This window comes from Pseudorca crassidens, chromosome 10, assembly GCF_039906515.1.
Source record: "Pseudorca crassidens isolate mPseCra1 chromosome 10, mPseCra1.hap1, whole genome shotgun sequence".
Taxonomy (NCBI): domain Eukaryota; kingdom Metazoa; phylum Chordata; class Mammalia; order Artiodactyla; family Delphinidae; genus Pseudorca; species Pseudorca crassidens.
The window spans coordinates 45,264,580-45,287,782 of NC_090305.1; the positions used below are offsets into that span (position 1 = coordinate 45,264,580).

A 23,203-nucleotide genomic window follows, 5' to 3' on the forward strand; every position below is an offset into this window, starting at 1 on the left:
CTCTTCATCAAACCCCACATAAAATTATCAGGTCTAACTATTTCTCCAGGTCTTCATTTCCTTAGGAAGCCTCTTGTATCATGAAAAACTTATATTGCATAAATCTGTATGTTTTTCTCCTGTGAATCTGTCTTTGCTAGTTTAATTTTCAGAACCAGTGGCCCTAAGAGAGTCAAAGAGAACTTTTTCTCCGCTGCACACTTGGTAAATTTTGTTAGGTTTGCAGGACCTCCTCTGATGGACTTGGAAGAGACTTCTAGATGGGTATCTGGGCACTCATTTCTGCTGGCCACACCCTGCCTCATGCTACTTATATATGGAGAAACAGCAAGAGCTTGGGTCATAGCATAGAGTTTTAACGTTGCAACATACTGACCATGGGACCTTTCAGGTTCCCATCGGTAAAACGGGGAACATAATATCTACCTCTCAGTAATGCTGGGGAATTGGAAATCATACAGTTAAAGCACACAAAACAGTACCTGGCACATAGTAAGAACTTGGAAAAAGGCTTATATTTGTTTGTGTATTGATCTTAAGAATAAACTACTACATGTTGAAAGCATGGAGCATACTGTCTTGCATATAGTGCTCCAAAATTATTTTTGTGGACAGATATGAATATTGTATGTTAGTCACTTTCTGCATATGGCATACATCCTTTCATGGCATATGACAGAGAGCTGTGGATAGTTGGCCTTAAAGAAGAGAAGTTCACAAGGGTCCATCAAGAAAGGTTGCTGCTTTTAGAACTTCTTCATGAAGCAAGGACACAAAAAGTCTCTCAATTAAAAGTTCCTTTCAGTGTGTGTAGTATTAGAGAGAAGAAAATGTTTGTCTTGGTGTTCACAAATTGATATGCTTTCATATCTTGAAAATTGGAATCAGACGTTAGAGAAGAGATTCTCAAATTTCACAAATATTGGCACAAGCCTCTTAGTTAGCCTCATCCACCAGAGGGCAGACAGCAGAAGCAAGAACTACAATTCTGCATCCTGTGGAACAAAAACCACATTCACAGAAAGATAGACAAGATTAAAAGGCAGAGAGCTATGTACCAGATGAAGGAACAAGATAGAGCCCTAGAAAAACAACTAAATGAAGTGGAAATAGGCAACCTTCCAGAAAAAGAATTCAGAATAATGATAGTGAAGATGATCCAGGACGTTGGAAAAAGAATGGAGGCAAAGATCAAGAAGATGCAAGAAATGTTTAATGAAGACCTAGAAGAATTAAAGGACAAACAGAGATGAACAATACAATAACTGAAATGAAAAATAAGCCAGAAGGAATCAATAGCAGAATAACTGAGGCAGAAGAATGGATAAGTGACCTGGAAGACAGAATGGTGGAATTCACTACTGCGGAACAGAATAAAGAAAAAAGAATGAAAAGAAATGAAGACAGACTAAGAGACCTCTGGGACAACATTAAATACAACAACATTCACATTATAGGGGTCCCGGAAGGAGAAGAGGGAGAGAAAAGACCAGAGGAAATATTTGAAGAGATTATAGTTGAAAACTTCTCTAATATGGGAAAGGAAATTACCACCCAAGTCCAGGAAGTGCAGAGAGTCCGATACAGGATAAACCCAAGGAGGAACGTGATGAGACACATAGTAATTAAATTGGCAAAAATTAAAGACAAAGAAAAATTATTGAAAGCAGCAAGGGAAAAATGACAAATAATATACAAGGGAACTCCCATAAGGTTAACAGCTGATTTCTCAGCAGAAACTCTACAGGTCAGAAGGGAGTGGTATGATATACTTAAAGTGATGAAAGAGAAGAACCTACAACTAAGATTACTCTACCCAGCAAGGATCTCATTCAGATTCGAGGGAGAAATCAAAATCTTTACAGACACGTAAAAGCTAAGAGAATTCAGCACCACCAAACCAGCTCTACAACAAATGCTAAAGGAACTTCTCTAAGTGGGAAACACAAGAGAAGAAAAGGACCTACAAAAAAACCTCCAAAAGAATAAAGAAAATGGTCATAGGAACATACATATCGATAGTTACCTTAAACGTGAATGTATTACATGCTACAACCAAAAGACACAGGTTTGCTGAATGGATATAAAAACAAGACCCATATATATGCTGTCTACAGGACACCCACTTCAGACCTAGGGACACATACAGACTGAAAGTGAGGGGATGGAAAAAGATATTCCATGCAAATGGAAATCAAAAGAAAGCTGGAGTAGTAATACTCATATCAGATAAAATACACTTTAAAATAGAGAATGTTATCAGAGACAAAGAAGGACACTACATAATGGTCAAGGGATCAATCCAAGAAGAAGATATAACAATTATAAACATATATGCACCCAACATAGGAGCACCTCAATACATAAGGCAACTGCTAACAGCTATAAAAGAGAAAATCGACAGTAACACAATAATAGTGGGGAACTTTAACATCTCACTTACACCAATGGACAGATCATCCAAAATGAAAATAAATAAGGAAAAAGAAGCTTTAAATGACACAATAGACCAGATAGATTTAATTGATATTTATAGGACATTTCATCCCAAAACAGCAGATTACACTTCCTTCTCAAGTGCTCATGGAACATTCTCCAGGATAGATCACATCTTGGGTCACAAATCAAGCCTCAGTAAGTTTAAGAAAATTGAAATCACATCAAGCAACTTTTCTGACCACAACGCTATGAGATTAGAAATGAGTTACAGGGAAAAAATGTAAAAAACACAAACACGTGGAGGCTAAACAATAGGATACTAAATAACCAAGAGATCACTGAAGAAATCAAAGAAGAAATCAAAAAATACATAGAGGCAAATGACAATGAAAACACAACAATCCAAAACCTATGGGATGCAGCAAAAGCAGTTCTAAGAGGGAAGTTTATAGCTATACAAGCCTAACTCAAGAAATAAGAAAAATCTCAAATAAACCATCTAACCTTACACCTAAAGGAACTAGAGAAAGAAGAACAAACAAAACCCAAAGTTAGCAGAAGGAAAGAAATCATAAAGATCAGAGCAGAAATAAATGAAATAGAAACAAAGAAAACAGTAGCAAAGATCAATAAAACTAAAAGCTGGTTCTTTGAGAAGATAAACAAAATTGATAAACCACTAGCCAGATTCATCAAGAAAAAGAGGGAGAGGACTCAAATCAATAAAATTAGAAATGAAAAAGGAGAAGTTACAACAGACACTGCAGAAATACAAAGCATCCTAAGAGACTACTACAAGCAACTCTATGCCAGTAAAATGGACAACCTGGAAGAAATGGGCAAATTCTTAGAAAGGTATAACCTTCCAAGACTGAACCAGGAAGAAATACAAATTATGAACAGACCAACCACAAGTAATGAAATTGAAACTGTGATTAAAAATGTTCATAAGGTAAATAGCTAGAGAGAAGCAGCCGCATAGCACAGGGATATCAGCTCGGTGCTTTGTGACCACCTGGAGGGGTGGGATAGGGAGGGTGGGAGGGAGGAAGACGCAAGAGGGAAGAGATATGGGAACATATGTATATGTATAACTGATTCACTTTGTTATAAAGCAGAAACTAACACACCATTGTAAAACAATTATACCCCAATAAAGATGTTAAAAAAAAATATTCCAACAAACAAAAGTCCAGGACCAGATGGCTTCACAGGTGAATTCTATCAAACATTTAGAGAAGAGCTAACACCCATCTTTCTCAAACTCTTCCAAAAAATTGCAGAGGAAGGAACACTGCCATACTCATTCTATGAGGCCACCATCACCTTGATACCAAAACCAGACAAAGATACTACAAAAAAAGAAAATTACAGACCAGTATCACTGATGAATATAGATGCAAAAATCCTCAATAAAATACTGGCAAACAGAATCCAACAACACATTAAAAGTATCATACACCATGACCAAGTGGGATTTATTCCAGGCATGCAAGGATTCTTCGATATATGCAAATCAATCAATGTGATACACCATATAAACAAATTGAAGAATGAAAACCTTATGATCATCTCAATAGATGCAGAAAAAGCGTTTGACAAAATTCAACACCCATTTGTGATAAAAACTCTCCAGAAAGTGGGCATAGAGGGAACCTACCTCAACATAATAAAGGCCATATATGACAAACCCACAGCAAACATCATTCTCAATGGTGAAAAACTGAAAGCATTTCCTCTAAGATCAGGAGCAAGACAAGGATGTCCACTCTCACCAATATTAATCAACGTAGTTTTGGAAGTCCTAGCCACAGCAATCAGAGAAGAAAAAGAAATAAGAGGACTACAAATTGGAAAGGAAGAAGTAAAACTATCACTGTTTGCAGATGACATGATACTATGCATAGAAAATCCTAAAGATGACACCAGGGAACTGCCAGAACTGATCAATGAATTTGGTAAAGTTGCAGGATACATAATGCACAGAAATCTCTTGCATTCCTATATATTAATGATGAAAAATCTGAAAGAGAAATTAAGGAAACACTCCCACTTACCACTGCAACAAAAAGAATAAAATATCTAGGAATATACCTACCTAGGGAGACAAAAGACCTGTATGCAGAAAACTATAGGACACTGATGAAAGAAATTAAAGATGATACCAACAGATGGAGAGATATACCATGTTCTTGGATTGGAAGAATCAATATTGTGAAAATGACTATACTACCCAAAGCAATGTACAGATTCAATGCAATCCGTATCAAATTACCAATGGCATTTTTTTTACAGAACTAGAACAAAAAGTCTTAAAATTGTATGGAGATGCAAAAAACCCCAAATAGCCAAAGCAGTCTTGAGGGAGAAAATGGAGCTGGAGGAATCAGACTCCCTGACTTCAGACGATACTACAAAGCTACAGTAATCAAGACAATATTGTACTGGCACAAAAACAGAAATATAGATCAATGGAACAAGATGGAAAGCCCAGAGATAAACCCACACACCTATGGTCAACTAAGCTATGACAAAGGAGGCAAGGATATACAATGGAGAAAAGACAGTCTCTTCAATAAGTAGTGCTGGGAAAACCGGAAAGCTACATGTAAAAGAATGAAATTAGAACATTACCGGGAACACCATACACAAAAATAAACTCAAAATGGATTAGAGACCTAAATGTAAGACTGGACACTATAAAACTCTTAGAGGAAAACATAGGAAGAACACTTTTTGACATAAATCACAGCAAGATCTTTTTTGATCCACTTTCTAGAGTAATGGAAATAAAAACAAAAATAAACAAATGGGACCTAATGAAACTTCAAAGCTTTTGCACAGCAAAGGAAACCATAAACAAGACGAAAAGACAACCCTCAGAATGGGAGAAAATATTTGCAAATGAATCAATGGACAAAGGATTAATCTCCAATATAAACAGCTCATGCAGCTCAATATTAAAAAAAAAACAAAGAACCCAATCTAAATATCGGCAGAAGACCTAAATAGACATTTCTCCAAAGAAGACATACAGATGGGCAAGAAGCACATGAAAAGCTGCTCAACATCACTAATTATTATAGAAATACAAATCAAAACTACAATGAGGTATCACCTCACACCAGTTAGAATGGGCATCATCATAAAATCTACAAACAACAAATGCTGGAGCGGGTGTGGAGGAAAGGGAACCCTCTTGCACTGTTGGTGGGAATGTAAATTTATACAGCCACTGTGGAGAAAAGTATGGAGGTTCCTTAAAAAACTGAAAATAGAATTACCATATGATCCAGCAATCCCAGTACTGGGCATATACCCAGAGAAAACCATAATTCAAAAAGACACATGCACCCCAATGTTCATTGCAGCACTATTTACAATAGCCAGGTCATGGAAGCAACCTAAATGCCCACTGACAGATGAATGGATAAAGAAGAATTGGTACATATATACAACGGAATATTACTCAGCCATAAAAAGGGATGAAATTGGGTTATTTGTTGAGACGTGGATGGATCTAGGGACTGTCATACAGAGTGAAGTAAGTCAGAAAGAGAAAAACAAATATCGTATATTAACGTATATATTTGTAACCTAGAAAAATGGTACAAACGAACCAGTTTGCAGGGCAGAAATTGAGACACAGATATAGGGAACAAACGTATGGCCACCAAGGGGGGAAGCCACGGGGTGTGGTGGTGGTGGTGTGATGAATTGGGTGATTGGGATTGACATGTATACACTGATGTGTATAAAATTGATGGCTAATAATAACCTGCTGTATAAAAATATAAAATACAAAAATTAAAAATATTTTCACAAAAATTGCATGCAATAGTTTCCCTAATGTCTCTTAAGAATATTTCGGAACTTTTTGGTAATGTTTCTAAAGTTGGATGAAAGATAACCTATAGAGGTCCAATGTATTTTTCTTTTCTCCAGACTTAGGATGGGCTGTTTCCACATATTAAGTAAAACAAGATATGACTGATGCAGTAAGTTTCAAAAAAACAGGTCAAGGTTTTCTGACATTGCTCTGAGAAAGAGGAATTGGACTGTCTTGAAAAAAAACTGAGATGTCAGTCTTCTCTCTTCTACATGGGAAAAATACAGGAAGTTTCTGTTTATTATTTCAAGATCTGAAGACTTACAGACAGTGCAGGAGAGAACTCTGCTTTGGATGCTTCTATGTCTCAGCTCTTTTGGGAGAAACACAGAAGCTGAACTGTTTGTGAACAGGGTGACATGCATTCTCGATTTCACAGTGTCACTTTCATAGCTCAGCACCTACAGGCAGAATATAAAATAGGACCAGGATACCCTAGAACAGCTGTTCTTAAAATATCATTCTAAATGTTCCAAGGAAAAACTCTGTTTGTGTTGGAAATAAGACCCCCAGCAAGGCTTACAAGTAGAAGTAACTCAAATGGCACCAAATAAAACTGATCTCACCATGGTCTCTGGTAAGCAGTGAGAACCAAGTGGATACACATGTGGTCATTAGGTTCTTTGGAAACACAAAATGGCAGTCACATCTCTTGCCACATTGTCAATTCCTCCAGGGCAGGAGGTGTGTATTTGCATCACCTGCAGAAGCTCCAGGACCACGTTCTTCATGTGGTTGGCACTCAATAATTGATTGGATGAGTGAGACACTGTTGACCACACTGACAAGGGACTGGCTTGATGCCACTTTAGTTAGGGTTGTGAAATATGCCATGTAGAGCTCTGGACAGATCCAGTGTCTCTGCATCTTGTCTCCTTAGGAGTGGGGGTGGGGCAGCAGCTGAACCATTACCCACGTAGCTCTGTCCTATATGAGATCCTAAAAGGAACGTGAGTACATGTGATTTTTCTTTTTGGCAGAAAACTGAGTGTATTACATAATACATAAATTGATAAAATATCTACATTGTTTCTATCCTGATGCATCTTGACTATAACTCCCTTGAGAATCACATCTGTGTCTTGCTCTGTTACATTGAGACAGTGTTGTATAAGGGATAAAAAATAGACTCTGACCTGACTGCCTGGATTAGAGTTCCACATCTGCCAATCACTGTGTGACCTGGGAAAGTTACATAACCTCTCAGTGTCTTGATGTTCTCATCGGAAAAATAGGACTAGAGTGTTATTGTGAGGGTGAAATAAAGTGAATGCACATTAAACATCTAAAACAGTAGTTGGAATTTGTTAAATTCTCAGTGAAAGGTAGCCATTTGACAGAACCTTGTTCTTACACTTTTCCACAGAATTTAAGAACAAAGAATTAAACTTAACAAGCACCTGCTCTTGGTCTGTTGCTTTACATAACTTGCTTATTATGAGGCAAAGTTTCATATAAAGCAGGTCAGTTCTGCCTCCTATACAGGAGAAGTAATAACTGTAGAACTAAAAGACGTGCATTAGTTTCCAAAGCCTGCTGTAACAAATCACCACAAATGTAGTGGCTTAAGACAACAGAAATTTATTCTCTCATCCATCTGGAATCAGTTTTCCTGGCCAAAATCAAGATGTGAGCAGAGCTGCATCCTTTCTGGGAGTTCTGAAGGAGGACTTATTCCTTTCTTCCCTCTCCCAGTTCCTGGTGGCTGCCAGCACTCGGCTTGGAGCTGCATCAGTTTCAGCTGCCCCTGGTCCAACTGCCTTCTCTTCTGTGTGTAGCTCCCTCTAATAAGGGTGCTCGTGATTGCATTCAGTGCCCACACAGACAATCCAGGATAATCTCCTCATCCTAAAATCTTTAGCTTAATCAGATCTGCAAAGACAAGTCTGGGGCCCTATAAGATAACATTCACAGGTTGCAAAGATTAGAACATGGATAATTTTTTTCTTTTTTTTTTTGGTGGGGGGAGGTCATTTCTCAGCTTATCACAGCCCTTATAAGGATTTCTCAAACTATGATTTCTAAGATTCTATGACTAGACTCAGTACGCTTATTAAAGCATCCTCAAAATAGGTATTAAATAGCCCAAATAATGATATATCTCAGCACTGAGAACTGCTAAATTTTTTATCATTATTCTTTCTCATTCTTTTTTAATCTTTATTTTTAAACTGAGTTTTAAAAAAACCTTCTGATACCATTTAAACATAAATTAGATTAATCTTGGCATTCTATCATCTCATACTCCCTACAATTTTATTTCATTGACATAACAGTACTATCTTTATATTATAAATGAGAAAACTGACATTTAGAAAAGGTAGTGCCTTACCCAAAATCAAAACCTTGAGCCGACCAAGGATAGCAGCCAGTCTTTTGACATCTAAGCAAGTATTCTTTACATTTCATCCTAGTGACAAATTGCCTTCTTAGAAAGAATGTCAGTTCAAAAAAATATTTTAGGGCTTCCCTGGTGGCGCAGTGGTTGAGAGTCCGCCTACTGATGCAGGGAACACGGGTTCGTGCCCCAGTCTGGGAGGATCCCACATGCCGCGGAGCGGCTGCACCCGTGAGCCATGGCCGCTGGGCCTGCGCGTCCAGAGCCTGTGCTCCACAACGGGAGAGGCCACAACAGTGAGAGGCCTGTGTTCTGCAAAAAAAAAAAAATATATATTTTAAAGAATCTTTAAAGAAACTTTCAAAAATCTTTTTTAAAAGTCTTTCGAAAATGCTTTAATGATGAAGTGGCCATTGTACTTTAGATAGCATAAATATTGCTCTGTGTGAGGTCAAAATAGAGATTAAAGAGGGATTGTTTTGAGAGTTTCTTTACCTTATAGCTTACTTATTTTTAATTTTTAAAATTAAAAAAAATTTTTTTTTTACATCTTTATTGGAGTATAATTGCTTTATAGTTTAAACCCATAGTTGTTGTTGTTGTTGTTATTTTTGCAGTACGTGGGCCTCTCACTGTTGTGGCCTCTCCCGTTTCAGAGCACGGGCTCCGGAGCGCAGGCTCAGTGGCCATGGCTCACGGGCCTAGCCGCTCCACAGCATGTGGGATCTTCCCAGACTGGGGCACGAACCCGCGTCCCCTGCATCGGCAGGCAGACTCTCAACCACTGCACCACCAGGGAAGCCCTAAACCCATAGTTTTAATAAAATATAAATTTGCTATAGCATAAATGCCATGCAGTTATCTGTGTAACTGCTATGACATTATCTCTGTAAAAATCAGACTAATGTTGGTTTTTTGATTTACCTATGTACAATGGAAGCATTAAAACACTGACAAATGTTGCATGGTGAGGCTGAAAGCCTGGAGTGAAATACTGGCAATTACAGAAGGATGGATGGCAAGAAATAGCTGACAGGAGACGGGGCACTGTTGGCAGCCTGGCTGAGAAGAGGGTCAGGTCATCATTATCATAGTCAAGTTTTTTGTTTCCTTTGTTTAACCTGTTCTCCCACTGTCTTGAAATATTTGCAAATCTGAGAACAAGCACAGCCATAATTGAAATAGGTTATTCCTAAATTCTTCCTAGTCACAAGAACGTGCTCTAACCATGAAAATTTCCTGTGTATTACATCTTAGTAAGTCCTCCATCCAAAAGACAGAGGGGACAAGGGATGAAGTAATGACAGTCCTTATTCGTGGATTTTAAAATTTGTAATATGGATTGAAGGTGTGGAGAAATCTAGTGGAATTGCAGTAAAAGTAAAAATAAACACACTGTGAGGTTCAGCCTGTTTACCAGTATGTGAGGGAAGTGGAATTTTCTCGGGCTTCTTTGAAGAAATAACATCAGACTGGCAAAGAACAATAAAACGAGGCAAAACAGGAAAAAATTGTCCCACACATTCCCTGGATATCCCTACATCATGCATTGACTGGTAAGTGACTTTCTATTTTAAAATCCATCTAAAGGACGAAGAGGGAACTAAAATACCATCCAAGCTCTCTGATCAGAAGGGGTTCTATAAATGCGACAAATAAACATTCATTAGGTACAATACCATAATTTTTAATGTGCTTTTTAAAAATTTTTTAAAAATAGATCTTTATTGGAGTATAATTGCTTCAAAATACTGTGTTAGTTTCTGTTGCACAACAAAGAGAATCAGCCATATGCATACACATGTCCCCATATCCCCTCCCTCTTGAGCTTCCCTCCCATCCTCCGTATCCCACCCCTCTCTTGGTTATCACAAAGCACCAAGCCATCTCCCTGTGCTATGCTGCTGCTTCCCACCAGCCAGCTATTTTACATTCGGTAGTGTATATATGTCGATGTTACTCTCACTTCGCCCCAGCTTCGCCCTCCAACCCCATGTCCTCAAGTCCATTTTCTATGTCTATCACTTTATTACTGCCCTGCAACTAGGTTCATCAGTACCATTTTTTTTTATTCCATATATATGCATTAGCATACGGTATTTGATTTTTTCTTTCTGACTTACTTCACTCTGTTGACAGACTCTAGGTCCATCCACCTCACTACAAATAACTCAATTTCATTTCTTTTTATGGCTAAGTAATATTCCATTGTATAAATGTGCCACATCTTCTTTATCCATTCATCAGTTGAGGGACATTTAGGTTGGTTCCATGTTCTGGCTATTGTAAATAGTGCTGCATTGAACATTGTGGTACATGTCTCTTTTTGAATTATGGTTTTCTCACGGTATATGCCCAGTAGTGGGATTGCTAGGTCATATGGTAGTTCTATTTTTAGTTTTTTAAGGAACCTCTATACTGTTTTCCATAGTGGTTGTATCAATTTACATTCCCACCAACAGTGCAGGAGGGTTCCCTTTTCACCACATCCTTTCCAGCATTTATTGTTTCCAGATTTTTTGATAATGGCCATTTTGACTGGCTTGAGGTGATAACTCATTGTAGTTTTGATTTGCATTTCTCTAATAATCAGTGATGTTGAGCATCTTTTCATGTGCCTCTAGGCCATATGTATGTCTTCCTTGGTGAAATGTCTATTTAGGTCTTCTGCCCATTTTCTAACTGGATTGTTTGTTTTTTTGATATTGAACTCCATGAACTGTTTGTATATTTTGGAGATTAATCCTTTGTCTATTGTGTCATTGGCAAATATTTTCTCCCATTCTGAGGGTTGTCTTTTTGTCTTGTTTATGGTTTCCTTTGCTGTGCAAAGGCTTTTAAGTTTAATTAAGTCCCATTTGTTTATTTTTGTTTTTATTTCTGCTACTCCAGGAGATGGGTCAAAAAAGATCTTGCTGTGGTTTATGTCAAAGAGTGTTTTTCCTATGTTTTCCTCTAAGAGTTTTATAGTGTCTGGTCTTACATTTAAATTTTTAATCCATTTGGAGTTTATTTTTGTGTGTGGTGTTAGGTAGTGTTCTAATTTCATTCTTCTATGTGTACCTGTTCAGTTTTCCCAGCACTACTTATTGAAGAGGCTGTCTTTTCTCCATTGTATGTCTTTGCCTCCTTTGTCATAAATTAGGTGCCCGTATGTGTGTAGGTTTATCTCTGGGCTTTCTATCCTGTTCCTTTGATCTATATTTCTATTTTTGTGCCAGTACCATACTGTCTTGATTACTGTAGCTTTGTGGTATAGTTTGAAGTCAGGGAGCCTGATTCCTCCAACTCCTTTCTTCTTTCTCAAGATTGCTTTGGCTATTTGGAGTCTTTTGTGTTTCCATACAAACTGTAAAATTTTTTGTTCTAATTCTGTGAAGAATGTCATTGGTAGTTTGATAGGAATTGCATTGAATCTATAGATTGCTTTGGGTAGTATAGTCATTTTCACAATATTGATTCTTCCAATCCAAAAATATGGTATATTTTTCCATCTGTTTATGTCATCTTTGATTTCTTTCATCAGTGTTTTATAGTTTTGAGTACAAGTCTTTCACCTCCCTAGGTAGGTGTATTGCTAGGTATTTTATTCTTTTTGTTGCAGTGGTAAATGGGAGTGTTTCATTAATTTTTCTTTCTGATTTTTCATTGTTGGTGTATAGGAATGCCAGGGATTTCTGTGCATTAATTTTGTATCCTGCAACCTTACCACATTAAATCATTAGTTCTAGTAGCTTTCTGTTGGCATCTTTAGGATTTTCTATGTATAGTATCATGTCATCTGCAAACAGTGATAGTTTTACTTCTTCCTTTCCAATTTGTAGTCCTCTTATTTCTTTTTCTTCTCTGATTGCCGTGGCTAGGACTTCCAAAACTATGTTAAATAAGAGTGGTGAGAATGGACATCCTTGTCTTGTTCCTGAGCTTATTGGAAATGCTTTCAGTTTTTTACCATTGAGTATGATGCTTGCTGTGGGATTGTCATATATGACCTTTATTATGTTGAGGTAGATTCCCTCTATGTCCATTTTCTGGAGAGTTTTTAACATAAATCGATGTTGAATTTTGTCAAAAGCTTTTTCTGCATCTATTGAGATGATCATATGGTTTTTATTCCTTAATTTGTTTATGTGGTGTATCACATTGATTGATTTGCGTATATTGAAGAATCATTGCATGCCTGGGATAAATCCCATTTGATCATGGTATATGATCCTTTTAACACGTTGTTGGATTCTTTTTGCTAGTATTTGTTCAGGATTTTTTCATCTATGTCCATCAGTGATATTGGTCTATAATTTTCTTTTTTTGTGACATGTTTGTCTCGTTTTGTTATCAGGGTGATGGTGACTTCATAGAATGAATTTGGGAGTGTTCTTCCCTCTGCAAATTTTGGAAGAGTTTGAGAAGGATTGGTGTTAGCTATTCTCTAATTGTTTGATAGAATTCTAGTGTGAAGCCATCTGGTCCTGGACTTTTGTTTGTTGGAAGATTTTAAATTATGGTTTTAATTTCGTTACTTGTGACAGGTCTGTTTATATTTTCTAATTCTTCCTGGTTCCATCTTGGAAAATTGTACCTTTCCAAGAATTTATCCATTTTTTCATGGTTGTCCATTTTATTGGCATATAGTTGTTTGCAGTAGTCTCTTATAATCCTTTGTATTTCTGCGGTGTCAGTTGTGATTTCTCCTTTTTTGTTTCTAATTTTACTGATTTGTGTCCTCTCCCTTTTTGTCTTGATGATCTGGCTAAGGTTTATCAATTTTGTTTATCTTCTCAAAGAACCAGCTTTTAGTTTTATTGATCCTTGCTATTGTTTTCTTCATTTCTATTTCATTTATTTCTGCTCTGATCTTTATGAATCTTTCCTTCTACTGACTTTGGGTTTTCTTTGTTCTTTTTTCTCTAGTTGTTTTAAGTGTAGGGTTAGATTGTTCATTTGACATTTTTCTTGTTTCTTGAAGTGAGATTGAATTGCTATACACTTCCCTCTTAGAACTGCTTTTGCTGCATCTCATAGGTTTTGGGTTGTTGTGTTTTCATTGTCATGTGTTTCTATGTATTTTTCTTTTTAACATCTTTATTGGAGTATAATTGCTTTACAATGGTGTGTTAGTTTCTGCTTTATAACAAAGTGAATCAGGTATACATATACATATATCCCCATATCTCCTCCCTTTTGTGTCTCCCTCCCACCCTCCTTATCCCATCCCTCTAGTTGGACATAAAGCACTGAGCTGATCTCCCTGTGCTGTGTGGCTGCTTCCCAATAGCTACCTATTTTACATTTGGTAGTGTATATATGTCCTTGCCTCTTAGTCCCAGCTTACCCTTCTCCCTCCCTTTGTCCTCAAGTCCATTCTCTATGTCTGTGCCTTTATTCCTGTCCTGTCCCTAGGTGCTTCAGAACCTTTTTTTTTTAGATTCCATATATATGTGTTAGCATACAATATTTGTTTTTCTCTTTCTGACTTACTTCACTCTGTATGACAGACTCTAAGTCCATCCACCTCACTACAAATAACTCAGTTTCATTTCTTTTTATGGCTGAGTAATATTCCATTGTATATATGTGCCACGTCTTCTTTATCCATTCATCTATTGACGGACACTTCAGTTGCTTCCATGTCCTGGCTATTATAAATAGAGCTGCAATGAACATTGTGGTACATGACTCTTTCAATTATTGTTTTCTCAGGGTATATGCCCAGTAGTGAGATTGCTGGGTCGTATGGTAGTTCTATTTTTAGTTTTTTAAGGAACCTCCATACTGTTCTCCATAGTGGCTGTATCAATTTACATTCCCACCAACAGTGCAAGAGGATTCCCTTTTCTCCACACCCTCTGCAGCGTTTATTATTTGTAGAATTTTTGATGATGGCCTTTCTGACTGGTGTGAGTGATACCTAATTGTAGTTTTGATTTGCATTCCTCTAATGATTAGTGATGTTGAGCATCCTTTCATGTGTTTGTTGGCAATCTGTATATCTTCTTTGGGGAAATGTCTATTTAGGTCTTTGGCCCATTTTTGCATTGGGTTGTTTGTTTTTTTGACATTGAGCTGCATGAGCCACTTGTAAATTTCTTTTTATTTCTTCTTTGATATCGTCAGTGATCTCTTGGTTATTTACTAGTGCACTGTTTAGCCTCCATGTGTTTGTGTTTTTTACGTTTTTTTTCCTGTATCTGATTTCCAATCTCATAACGTTGTGGTCAGAAAAGATGCTTGATATGATTTCAATTTTCTTAAATTTTCCGAGGCTTGATCTGTGACCCAAGATATGATCTATCCCAGAAAATGTTCTGTGTGTACTTGAGAAGAAAGTTTATTCTGCCACTTTTGGGTGGAATGTTGTATAAATATCAATTAGATCTATCTGGACTATTGTGTCATTTAAAACTTGTGTTTCCTTATTTATTTTCTGTTTGGATGATCTGTCCATTAGTGTAAGTGGGGTGCTAAAGTCCCTTACTATTGTGTTACTTTCGATTTCTCCTTTCATGGTTAGCGTTTGCCTCATGTATTGAGGTGCTCCTATGTTGGGTGCATAAACATTTATAATTGTTATATCTTCTTCTTGGATTGATTCTTTGATAATTATGTAGTGTCCTTCCTTGTCTCTTGTTACAGTCTTTATTTTAAAGTCTATTTTACCTGATACGTGTATTGCTATTCCAGCTTTCTTTTAATTTCCATTTTCATGGAATATCTTTTTTCCATCTCTTCACTTTCAGTCTGTATGTGTCCCTAGGTCTGAAGTGGGTCTCTTATAGACAGCATATATATGGGTCTTGTTTTTGTATCTATTCAGCCAGTCTGTGTCTTTTGGTTGGGGCTTTTAATCCATTTACATTCAAGGTTATTATTGAGATGTATGTTCCTATTACAATTTTCTTAATTGTTTTGGGTTTGTTTTTGTCGGTCTTTTTCTTCTCTTGTGTTTCCTGCTTAGTGAAGTTTCTTTAGCATTTGTTGTAAAGCTGGTTTGGCAGTGCTGAATTCTCTTAGCTTTTGCTTGTCTGAAAAACTTTTGACTTCTCCATTGAATCTGAATGAGATCCTTACTGGGTAAAGTAATCTTGGATGTAGGTTTTTCTCTTTCATCACTTTAAGTCTATCCTGCCACTCCCTTCTGGCCCACAGAGTTTCTGATGAAAAATCAGCTGATGACCTTATGGGGATTCCTTTGTACATTATTTTTTGTTTTTCCCTTGCTGCTTTTTATATTTTTTCTTTGAATTCAATTTTTGTTAGTTTGATTAATTTGTGTCTTGGTGTGTTTTTCCTAGGATTTATCCTGTATGGGACTCTGTGTGCTTCCTGGACTTGGGTGACTATTTCCTTTCCCATGTTAGGGAAGTTTTTGACTATAATCTCTTCAAATATTTTCTCAGACCCTTTCCTTTTCTCTTCTTATTCTGCAACCCTTATAATTTGAATGTTGGTGCATATAGTGTTGTTCCAGAGGTCTATGAGATTGTCTTCAATTCTTTTCATTCTTTTTTCTTTATTCTGCTTCTTGGTAGTTATTTCCACCATTTTGTCTTCCAGCTCACTTATTCATTCCTCTGACTCAATTATTCTGTTATTGATTCCTTCTAGTGTATTTTTCATTTCAGTTATTGTGTTGTTCATCTCTGTTTGTTTGTTCTTTAGTTCTTCTAGATCTTTGTTAAACATTTCTTGTGTTTTCTCAGTCTGTGCCTCCATTCTATTTCCGAGATTCTGGATCATCTTTACTATCATTACTCTGAATTCTTTTTCAGGTAGATTGCCTATTTCCTCTTCATTTATTTGGTCTTGTAGGTTTTTACCTTGCTCCTTCATATGTGACATATTATTTTGGTGTCTCATTTTTTTCTTCCTTTTTTTTTTTTTTTTAATGAGTGGGATGTGTTCCTGTCTTACTTGTTGTTTGCCCTGAGGCTTCCAAAACTGGGGTTTGTAGGCTATTCAGTAGAGCTGGGTCTTGGTGCTGAGATGAGGAACTCTGTGAAACCTCACTCTGATGAATATTCCCTGGGGTCTCAGGTTCTCTGTTAGTCCAGTGGTTCAGACTCAGAGCTTCCTCCACAGGAGCTTCGGCCTGACCTTGGGCTCATGAACCAAGATCCCGCAAGCTGCCTGGGGAGGCAAAAAAACAAGAAACAAAAAACAATAACAAAGTAAAAAATAAAATTAGACTAGGAAAGTAACCGATATTTTAGGAAGAATATAAAAATAAAAATATAGATGAATCAACAACTGGAAGCTACATCAGTACCACAATAGTAAAAAAGAGGAGGAGGGAAAAGAAAAAAAAATGGAGGGGGAAGGCCTTGGCTGTGGAGTGCGGGGCCTAAGCAAGGGCAAAGTTTGGGGGGTGGGCGGGGCCAATGCTCAGGACCCACAGGGCTGGAAAATGCTTTGAGGGCTGTGGGGGCTGGGGCTTAGGCTCAAGGAATAGAAGCGGTCCCGGTGTGCTCCCCACCCCTGGTCTCAGAGGGCAGGGGACCTCATCTGGGAGCCCAGCAGGCTTTCTGGGCTCTAGTGGGAGGGGCAAATGCCCTCCTCTCCTCTCCTGCTACTCCAGTCTGGGAGGGCCCCTCACACCTGCCTCTCCTGATCTCCCCTGCCTCCCTCCTATGCCCCGAGACCCATGCAGCTTGGATGGGGCTTTGAAACGGGGGTACCTTTCTGGGAGCTCAGCAGTCTCCCCGGCCTGAGTGGGCCAGGCGATCACCCTCTGCTTCTCTCCCATTCTTCCTGAAGAGTCCCTCCAGTCTGCCTCTCTTGCTCTCCCTGGCTTCAAGGGCACCGATCCTCTCTGGCTTCCAGTTCTCCTCCCACCTCAGTCCCCCTATGTCCTACCGGTTCACTTTGGGGTTCCTCCTGTCTCCTTGGGCATCAGAGTCCCTTACCAGCAGCTGGCAGGTACCCTAGTTGTGGGGAGATGCTAACTCCGTGTTTCCCACACCACCATCTTGACTCCACTTCCTCCTAATGTGCTTTTTAAGATAAGGAAAGCTCTGTCGATTAAACATTTCTTCACAGAAATATCATAAATATATTAGGTGTCAGCAAGTATGGTTCCTAAAATGGTCAAGCAAAGTACATTATTCAGGGCTTCCCTGGTGGCGCAGTGGTTGAGAGTCCACCTGCCGATGCAGGAGACATGGGTTTGTGCCCCGGTCCAGGAGGATCCCACATGCCGCGGAGCAGCTAGGCCCATGAGCCATGGTCACTGAGCCTGCGTGTCCGGAGCCTGTGCAACGGGAGAGGCCACAACAGTGAGAGGCCCGCGTACCACAAAAAAAAAAAAAAAAGTACATTATTCAGAAAAACAAGGCAGATGTTATTTGTATAGATGCTGTAGTTTTTGTTAAAATTACACACACATACATCTACACAAAATCCACTACCACTTCACCTCTAACTTTATTATTGTGTCTATCTATCTATCTATCATCTATCTATCTAATGTTTATTTTAAATAACCTCTGTGGCAAGGTTAGTATCTGAGGATAGTGGCCCAGAGCCTCAGACTATCAACCTACAATGGAAAATCTAGTTTCACAAAATGGCTTGGAATTAAAGGGAAGTTTTCTGGGGTAAATCTCAGTGAGATTGTTGGTCTAGAATAGTGAGTCAATTCAGCTTTGGCTGCATAATAACTACCCCAGATCTCAATAGCTCAAAATAACATGGTTTAATCTTGATCTTGGCTACACATTAGGAGGTCCATGTGTCTCTCACCTCCTAAATGCACTATATTCTTTTCAGGGTGATGATGGAAGCCAGAAAGAACAACCCCAAACAGCTGAGCACCCTTGAGATCTCTAATTGTGTTAAATGTGCTAATATCAACTCTGCTAACAATGAAAATTGACCAAGGTGAGTCACATGACCAAGCTGAACATTAATTAAACTGAACATCCCCCTACACCTCCCTAGAAGTAGGGGAAGAGACTGAATATTTCTGAACAATAATCCAAATTATGGCAAATACAAAATCTCACTTTTGCCTTGGGCATAAATGTCCTGGAGATGGACAGTGCTGCCCTAGGAACACCCGGCACTGCTCCCCACATGGCCTGGGTTCCTGGGGAAGCCAAGGATGCAACACAGAGCAGCTGCCACTTCCCAGCCTCTGTGTAGCCTCTGTCTCACCTGTCTGCTATGACTGGGGAAGGGAACCTCGAGCTAGGTCCTGTGCAGTGTAAAGGGAGGCAGCGTCCTGTGGTGGAAGGGCTTGGGCCAGGCTATCAGAGAGCCACAGGCTGAATCTCAGTTTGGTACTTACCACCACGATGATCATGGAAAAAATGATTTCTTGTAGTCTCTTTTCTAAATGTAAGCTGAGAGTAATATCCTTGTGAGAACAAAACTACCATATAAGTGATGTGTCTGGCATGGTCCCAGGCCCAGAGTAGGTGCTCAATGGACCTAAGTTCTCCTCCCCACTGAGGGAGGAGGCTTCAGAAGGAATGGGTAGAATAAGTGATGTCAACTTCTGCTAAGACAATCATTCATCTCAATATTATTACCTTGCCTGGTGCTTAACTCTGGTACTATTGCTTTACTTTTTTTTTCCCCCCCACAGAAAGTGTTTTATTGCTTTTAGAACAAAATAAGATGCTCTCAGAACTTTTTTCAGTGAAGAAAATACTTTTAGAACTTCAAAGCTGTTTAGACCTTTTCTAAAACACTATTTTTGTCAGCTGATAAAGTAGGCACTTCAATATAGAAAACTCTCCAGAAGCAAGTGCCTGGGCTGGATGGCACAGCTCACAACTGTGTGGTCCCTGAGCTGTCCTTCTGGATGTGGCCATCTGCTCAGAAGTGGGACTTGAGCTTGCGGCTGGTGTACTGAGTGTCAGGTCGGACCTCCTTGCCCTGCCACCAGCGGTGCTCATTCTTCTCCAGCACTGACTCTTGGCTCTTCCTCACCACCCCCACCTTGCCATCCTGTACATGACCCTGTGCAGGAGACACGGCTGTGAGCAGGTGGACTGAGTGGCCTGAATGGCACCCAGGTTAATCCGGGCAGGGAAAAGTGGGAGCTTCCCCCGAGTCAGGTGGCCTCAGATGCCCCTTCCACAACAGAAGTCCCCATTCTGGACACCCTCTTCCTGGTGACATCTGTGGGGCAGGCAGGCGCCAAGCTACTTTTGGGGTGACCCAGGCCAGGATTGGCTCACAAGAGCCTATCCAAGGAAAGCCATAGACCCTGTGCCCACTGCTGCCACTTAAGGCCCTAATCTGGCTGTGGGGTCAGTACGCTTGGTAAGACAAAGTTGGGGCTCCCAGCGACTACAAATGTTTGAGGTAGGAAAACAAGGCTGCCCAGCTCGTGGCAACCCTGACAACGATCCTCAAGGGGTGATCTTGGCCTCTAGTCCTGGCTGAGGAGAAAAGGGACCTCCCACAGCTCTATGGGAGAGAGGCACTTATTGCTTTACTTTTAATGTGCGTTTGTCTCTGCAATTACATTAAACAATTTTTGGAGGAAAGGGTCTTATCGAAGGCTCCGGGTCTCACACAGTACTAGCAGCGTCACCCTTGTGAGAAAGAGTTGGGAGAGGAGAAATGAGATCTCTGTGTCAGTCCTGGCCCTGCCACCTTGAGCTGGCACTTCCTTTCTCTGGCTGTCTTTTCCTCATCTCTAAAATGGAGATGGGACTCCAGCCCCTAGAACTGTGCCTGAACCATAGTAGAGGTTCAATGAAAATGCCTTGGGTGAATGAATAATCCCTATTCACTCCAAGAAGTTCTAAAATTCTATAATAAAGTTGGCTTAAGGCAGAGAAATAAGTGGTTGAATTTTTAAAAATAAAATGAATTAAACATTATTTCCAACAATACATCATCAGATTTCATATCCCTCCTTCCCAGAAAAATAGTAATTTGAAACAAATGAAATCCTATTTGCCATGTGAAAAGATTCCTCTCGAAGTCAGTTGTGATTTCTATTTAGCCATGAAAAATAAATCTATTCTGGCAGATATCTTTCTAAATTCATGATATTGACAAATCCTCCAGCTGTACTATGCAACTTGGTACATTTAGTTTGCCTGATGACTTACAGCTTTTATATAACTCAGCAGACCTGCTGGATATTGAATAACTATCATGGGTTCCCCACTGACTTCCAACAATGAAAATTTCTGCATCAACCAAAAACATTTACCACTGAAACACAGGAATATTCTTTGTTGGTTTCCCCCCCAACCCCCAAATTGTCTGTAAACCTAATTTTGCAGTAAAAACTTGAATATACCCACTGAAGCAACTATTAAAGTAGTAGGAGGGATGGTTGAAACCAGACCATTGTCGTGCCTTCTTATGGAATTCCTGGAGGATGATTTACGGAGCTTTAGTCAGTGTTGCTGTTTTTATCATTCCTGACACCACCTTATGCTGGGAAACATTTTTTTCACTCCTATAAGAAACCATGAAGAGTTTTGTAGAGATGAGGAAGGATGCAGTCTCTACTGTCTCTCCCTCTAGCCTTGCTGTCTAGAGAAAACCGTTCAGCAATTTCTTTCAGACCCATAGGACTTCTCTAGTTGTCTAAAACTGGACCTGGAACCAGAGGTGTCTGTGTTTAATCCTGACTCTGCTGAAACAGTGCAGCTCACATGGAACTCGAACACAGTTTAAACCCATATTGGGACTTGAACCCACAGGGTGGGACTCGAACCCAGCCTAAACACACTGTCCTTTTTTTTTTTAATTGGGGTATAGTTGTTTTACAATCTTGTGTTAGTTTCTACTGTACAGTGATGTGGAGTTCCCTGTGCTATACAGCAGGTTTTCACTAGTTATCTATTTTATACATATTAGTGTATATACGTCAATCCTAATCTTCCAATTCATCCCACCCCTCCTTTTCCCCCTTGGTGTCCATATGTTCTCTACATCTGTGTCTCTATTTCTGCCTTGCAAATAGTTTCATCTGTACCATTTTTCTAGATTCCACATACATGCATTAACATATGATATTTGTTTTCCTCTTTCTGACTTACTTCACTCTGTATGACAGTCTCTAGGTCTAGCCATGTCTCTATAAATGACCCCATTTTGTTCCTTTCTATGGCTGGGTAATATTCCATTGTGTATATGTACCACATCTTCTTTATCCATTCATCTGTCGATGGGCATTTAGGTTGCTTCCATGACCTGGCTATTGTAAATAGTGTTGCAATGAACATTGGGGTGCATGTGTCTTTTTGAGTTATGGTTTTCTCTGGGTATATGCCCAGTAGTGGGATTGCTGAGTCATATGGTAATTCTATTTTTAGTTTTTTAAGAAAACTCCATACTGTTCTCCATAGTGGCTGTATCAGTTTACATTCCCACCAACAGTGCAAAAGAGTTCCCTTTTCTCTACACCCTCTCCAGCATTTATTGTTTGTAGATCTTTTGATGATGAGCGTTCTGACTGGTGTGAGGTGATACCTCATTGTAGTTTTTGTTTGCATTTCTCTAATAACTAATGATGTTGAGCATCTTTTCATGTGCCTCTTGGCCATCCATATGTCTTCTTTGGAGAAATGTCTATTTTGGTCTTCTGCCCATTTTTTGATTGGGTTGTTTGTTTTTTTGATATTGAGCTGTATGAGCTGTTTGTATATTTTGGAGATTAATCCTTTGTTGATTCATTTGCAAATATTTTTCTCCCATTCTGAGGGTTGTCTTTTGGTCTTGTTTTATGGTTTCCTTTGCTGTGCAAAAGCTTTGAAGTTTCATTAGGTCCCATTTGTTTATTTTTGTTTTTATTTCCATTACTCTAGAAAGTAGATCAAAAAAGATCTTGCTGTGGTTTATGTCAAAGAGTGTTCTTCCTATGTTTTCCTCTAAGAGTTTTATAGTGTCCAGTCTTACATTTAGGTCTCTAATCCATTTTGAGTTTATTTTTGTGTATGGTGTTAGGGAATGTTCTAATTTCATTCTTTTACTTGTGGCTGTCCAGTTTCCCCAACACCACTTATTGAAGAGATGGTCTTTTCTCCATTGTATATCCTTGCCTCCTTTGTCATAGATTAGTTGACCATAGGTGTGTGGGTTTATCTCTGGGCTTTCTATCCTGTTCCATTGATATATATTTCTGTTTTTGTGCCAGTACCATATTGTCTTGATTACTGTAGCTTTGTAGTATAGTCTGAAGTCAGGGAGTCTGATTTCTCCAGCTCCATTTTCTTTTTTTTTCCTTAAGATTGCTTTGGCTATTTGGGGTCTTTTGTGTCTCCATACAAATTTTAAGCTTTTTAGTTCTAGTTCTGTGAAGAGTGAAGAATGCCATTTGTTATTTGATAGGGATTGCATTGAATCTGTAGATTGCTTTGGGTAGTATAGTCATTTTCACAATATTGATTCTTCCAATCCAAGAACATGGTATATCTCTCCATCTGTTTGTGTTATCTTTGAGTTCTTTCAACAGTGTCATAGTTTTCTGAGTACTCTTTTACCTCCTTAGGTAGGTTTATTCTTAGGTGTTTTATTCTTTTTGTTGCAATGGTGAATGGGATTGTTTCCTTAATTTCTCTTTCTGA

General features: G+C 38.8%; 1 non-coding gene across 1 annotated transcript; it reads right to left on the minus strand.

Annotated features, from left to right (window-relative positions):
- Positions 1-19,965: 19,965 nt before the first annotated feature.
- On the minus strand, positions 19,966-20,097 carry LOC137233190 (small Cajal body-specific RNA 20). Its single transcript, XR_010947356.1, has one exon. It is a non-coding gene; the product is annotated as a small Cajal body-specific RNA 20 (non-coding RNA).
- Between the last annotated feature and the right edge of the window lie 3,106 nt (positions 20,098-23,203).